The sequence below is a fragment of the Cenococcum geophilum genome, assembly GCF_001692895.1.
Source record: "Cenococcum geophilum 1.58 unplaced genomic scaffold K441scaffold_85, whole genome shotgun sequence".
NCBI lineage: Eukaryota > Fungi > Ascomycota > Dothideomycetes > Gloniales > Gloniaceae > Cenococcum > Cenococcum geophilum.
In genome coordinates, this window is record NW_027137643.1 from 191,339 (window position 1) to 197,338 (window position 6,000).

Below are 6,000 nucleotides of genomic sequence, written 5' to 3' on the forward strand. Positions count from 1 at the left end.
CTATAGCGGTATACTTCTGCAGCCTTTAGGGTAGGGAGATTAACTCCACTGGCACCTAATTGCTTATTATAATTAGAAGCTTACTAGCCTAAAAGTATGGTATAATACGCATGATAAAGAACTACTCGCTATAGTGCAATACTTTAAGATATGGCGCTATTACCTTAAATACGCCGCGTATATAACACGCGTGCTTTATAATTACAATAATCTCTAGTACTTTATAACTACTAAGAGCTTATCTGCTTACTAGGCCTAGTACGCTAAGGAACTGGCTAAGTTTAATTTTGAGATTAAATATAAGCTAGGTAAGATAAATCCTGCTAATATACTATTTTGGCGCCTAGATTATGCCAAAGGCTTTAAAGATGGTAGTAAGAGGATACTCCTTAATGCTATACTACCTATATTACAGTAAAAGTTATGGGTTATAGGCCTTATGGGCGGCCCTAGTGCTACTATACCACACTAACGAGTAGCATGTATGTAGTATACGAGTAACCCTTACGAACTTGGCGCCGGCGGACTAGAGCGTCCTGCTATTCTCTTTAAGACCACTTTAACTGGCCTAATAGCGCTTAACCCTAGGGAAAACCCCTTAGTCTAGGCTACGGTCCCCTACGACGACCTAGTAAGTCACCTGCGCATTATATATTACTTTACTAGCACTAACTTTACGCAGAGTCTCGTGCCACGGCAAGAAGTAGTAGTAGCTACTTTAGCCGAAACGGCGTTTATAGAACAACCCCCCGAGTTACTAGTTAATTTTATTTATAGAGTATAAAAAAGGGACGCCTTTATATGCTCTATATATAATTAGTTAACCTAGGAATAAGTTCCCGCCGGTAATAAGGACTACACCCTTAATAATTAAGGACTCTTAAGGCAAAATAATAAGATCTAGGTGCTGAATTGCATACTACTGCGATAGGAGATCCTTAAGCGAAATTATAACAATCCTATAGGCGGCTACTATAGTTTTAACCGTACCTTTAAGGTAATTGCGCGAAAGTATGCTTAGAACGGCCTTACCTAGGACCTCCGTAAATACCTAGATAATTATAATACCTACTAACACTCTAAATCGCGCCGCTATAAACCCTATAGTAAGCTATAGCCTCTTTAGGCCCCCACCTAAGCCTAGCGGCATTATTTACTTAACTTTATTACGGATCTTCTAGAGTCCAAGACTTCTAATAGCATAGAGTATAACTCCGTCCTTGTCCTTATAGACCGTTTTACGAAGCTAGTGCGCTACTATTTAGTATATAAGATAATTAATGCTACGTAACTTATAGAACTCTTATTTAGAGTCTTTATATAAATAGGGCCTCTAGATAATATTGTCTCTAATAGGGGTAGTATATTTATAAGCGAGTACTAAAGCACTATATACTACTATCTCCGCGTTTAACGTAAACTCAGCACTATATTCTACCTATAAACAGATAGGTAGATAGAGCGTCAGAACTAGGAGCTTAAGGTATACCTATGTATATTTACGAACTAGGAACAGTCTAATTAGGCCTCCCTACTTAAAGAAGCAGCCTTTGCCTATAACTCTAAGGTCCATATTATAATAAAGCGTTCCCCTATTAAGCTCGCCTATAGCTAGCTACTAAACATCCTAGACAGAGTCCTAGATAGCGTCCAAGACGCCTAGCAAGGTAGGGAGGGGTCTAAGTTAATAAATATCTAACTCGCAGAGACGCACCTATAACGCCTGCGCCTTATATATAAGGTAGCGGCGGCGTCGATAATGTACGCCTAAAAGCTTTAGGCAAAATACTATAATCGTCACCATCTAGCCAAGCATTTCGCCGTCGGTAAACGAGTCCTACTCTCCTCTAAGAATATCCGCATAAAACGTCCTTATAAAAAGCTTAACTATAAGTTTATAGGACTGTTTTAGATCCTAGAGCGTATAGGGCAGTAAGCATATAAGCTAGAGCTCCCACCTACTATAGCACGGCTCCACCTAGTCTTTTATATCTCCCTACTAGAGCCTTATAGGTTACGCCCTAGGTTTTAACCCCTAGTAGTAAAAGAGCTTAAGGAAGGCAGCTGGGAAGTAGAAGTAATTATCGCTTACTAGGATCGTGTTAGACAACTATAGTACCTTATTAAATGGCTAGGATAGCTAAATAAGTATAATAAATAAAAATACAAAATAGAACTTAAGAATTGTTAATAACTGCTAGATAAGTACCGTAAGCGGGATACCCTAGCCTTATAGCTAAAGCGCAGGCAAAAAGCAAGTACTGCTATTAAAATATAACCTATATTAAAGCGGAGTAGAGGATATCCTAAGGAATTAAAGAATAAGCAATAACTACTATAAGAACTACAGCGTACGTACGGGGTAAAGTTTTAATTTATTAATATCCTACGCCCGTTTATAACCGGGGTTTATTTAACCGGGGTCTATAACCTACTGGTAACCCACTAGTGGTAACCTATACCAATAACTTATACTATTCTATATATATACTACGTAGATAACGCATAAGGCCAAAGCATGGGTTAGCGGCGGATTTAACGGGCATATAGCCTTGCCGTCCTAAACCTAGCTGTATATAAGTAACCTATAAACCTACCCGCGAAGTATATACGGCGCTATGCCGGTATAGCGTAAGGCTAAAGCAGGGTCAGCGGCGGGTTTAATAGGCATACAGCCTTACCGTCTATAAATCTAGCTGTATGCGAATAACCTATAACTAACCCGCGAGGTACTAGCGACCTGCCTACGCAAGTAAGCTTTTAGAATATTTCTGGTCTACCGAATTTAGGCGACGGTATTAAGCTCCACTAGCTCTACCTGTTAAATGGACTAATTAGGATTTTCCATACTAGGTATATAAAATCGCTACTGGCTTAGTTAAATGTGGGGGAGTCTTAGCAAGGTAAATCTGACTAATTAGACAACTTTAACCGCCGGTTGAAGTTCCTTAACATTTTCACGCCGCGCATATATACTACCCGTCTCTCTATGCGTAAAATTAAAACGCTCTTTCCTCTCCAAGTTTTTTCCTTACTAAGGTTTTTTATAGGGTTTTATTAAGGCTTAAGTATATAAAGGATTGGGGACAACCCTTTTTAAAGGGGGGAGCATTATTAGGTAAAACCTAAGTAGATAGTTATATAGCTATAAGGTATGGGCGACCCTAGGGCAACCTAGGGGTGACTTACCCGTAAGGCACGTGCTCTGCACATACCTAGGGAAAACCCTTTCTACCTCACACACAGACTCCTCCTTTTCCCTTAAGGATTCGTCTCTGTCTATACAATATACCTATTATTCTATCATTGGACTCCCTATCTATATCCTTATCTTATATTTATATTTACCTAAAGGATCTAAAGTTCTTTATTTATAGCGCTATTGTATAAGAATCCTATCTATCTCTTTCTTATATACTAGGCATTTACGGTATAAGGCTTAGTAAGAACCCTAGTAGTTTACATAGTGTAGATTAACCGTCTTACACTAGAGATAGCCTTTCTGCCTATATATTTCGCACGTATTAGGTCGCGTATAGTCTTTAGCCCTATATTTAAACCTTTTATATTTATAGCATGCTATAGGGGTACGTCGCTCCTTAAATAGTAATATAATAATTATACCTCTCCTAAATAATACGTTATTTAACATAAGCAGCTTCTCTGCATCCTCCTTTATTGCCACTTTAATAATTACTAACACGTGCTAGCCGCGCGGCCTTAGTTATCCTAGCCATCTTATTATATATACCTCTACCCTATTCTCTACCCTAAAGCGCTCTATAGCTAACTTACTTACTTTTCCGCTATTAATATCTATTACTAGAGGTACTTTAACCTAGTCCGCCTTAACTATATACTACTTAGGTCTAACAAGCCTCGCCCTAGGGATATACGGTTTAAGTTATTATGCAGTCGTCTACCTAAACGTAGCTTTTTTATCTTTTTCCACTAAGAATCTAATAATACTTACGCTGTCGCTTATTCGCTATATGCGGAAGTCCTTAAGTATAGCTCCTATAAGCCCCTTAATATCCTTTATACCTTACGCAATAGTTTACTTTACTACTTTAGTAGTAGCTACCCTTTCTATTACCTCCTTACCCGTTTAGCTAATGTTTATTATTAGCTGCTAATTAGGTTTCTTAAAGTTCTTAGCACTTATTATTTATAGCAAAGTTATCTCTAACCCTACTATACCTCTACTAGCCGCTACTAACGCCTATAATTATGTTAGAGCTAGGGGAGTATTTAGTTACGCTTATAAGGACCTAATAGCCTTTTAGAGTTTAGTGTTTTGCTTTTTAAGGTTTTACTATTTTAATTTAATATCTACTAGGTTATTTCTAATACTCTTAATAATATTATTCTGGCTTATAATAATGTTGCTTTACTATACTATAGTTTCTTTAAGGCTTTTAATAAGTTAATAAAATTTATTATAATTAATACCTCCTCCTTTATATTTAGGTAAGGTAGAGACTCTCGCTATAGGGAATGGAGGTAGTATATACTATATAGCTTATAGTCTAGTTTATAGTGCAGTTGTCTACTATTTAAACTATACTAATATTTAGGCTCGTGTCCTTAGCGACTATTAGGCCTCTTATACCTTCGCGCTCGGTTTCTTTATACGTCTTAGTAGAGCTACTAGTGGGTCTAGAGGTGGTATTGCTGATATGTGTTTAGGGGTTAAAGCAGCCATTGGGGCTCCGGGGCTTTATTTAGTAGGCCGTAGGGGCTATCTTACCGCGGGAACTAGCTAAACAAAAGACCAGGATTTGATTAAAAGAATATTTGAGATAAATATCCTCCTCTTTTAAAAATTTTCGCTCCTGTACCTATGTATGTATATATATATATATATATATTCTATTATAGCTATATACTATCTAGGGTATAGGCCTTTATAGAGCGCTAACTAAATACTTCCTGCTATTAATATGCTTGCTCTAGTTTAGAAGCTAACTATAAGAACTATATATCTATTACCTAACACCCTACTTAACTAAGGAAAAAATAAAGGAAAGTAATGTATTACTATTAGAAGAAAGTTAGAGTTTAGAGGCGAGCCTAAGTAAGTAGTTTTTAACGCCTTATATCCGTAGGGCTATTCTAGTGTTATGTGCTTTTTAATCGGCAACGCACTAATAGAGGCATGTGTAGAGGAGGCTCGCGGTATATTCGGTTAGATAATTAGAGGGGGAATTCTTAAGAGTCTTTGCTTATTAACGTCGGCTTCTATACTCTCTATATCTTATATACTTAGGTATAAACGTCCAGTCTCCTTTATAAATTTAATTATAGCTTTAATTACGCTAATGTCTGGCTTCTAGCGCTTAATTGGGCCGTTAATATTCCTACCTCCTTTTTATCTGCGTAAGTAGCCTTCTAATATATATAATAGATCCCCAAATCGATCTCTATGCTACTCTCTTAGTTTAAACCTCTACTATGTCTACCTCTTATAAGAAAAGAGGAAGTGCTATATTAATTCTATAAGCCTGTAGTTGTATAACGCCGTCTCTAATATATTAATTTTATAGAGATATTCCTTTAGAAATGACTTGCCGGTCTATAGCTGTATAAGGATAGCAGCTTTAGAGCTAATTAGCTGCTGGTATAATCCTGCAGCCTTTTTAAGGTAAAGTGCTGTATTAATCTTCCTTATAAACTTGCCTGTATTAGATCTTCCTAATAGAAGTGGTTCTATTGTTATTTTAGCTTTTTTTAAGGCTTGCGTCATAAGGTACTATAGGAGGCTGTCTTTCTATAGTGGCTCCTCGCCCTCTAGTCTTGTCGCTGCTTTAGTAAGCTTATTGGCCTTCTCGTTTCCTATAAATCCTAAGTAGCCTAGAATCTAGTATAGCGTAATATTGTTTAGCTAGAGCTTCTTTAAGATCTCTATAACTATTTCCTGGTAGGCTCTAGCCCTCTAGCTCTATACTGACAGTAACGCTAATTATAAGTTAGAGAATATTCTTATACTAGAAGTAGGTA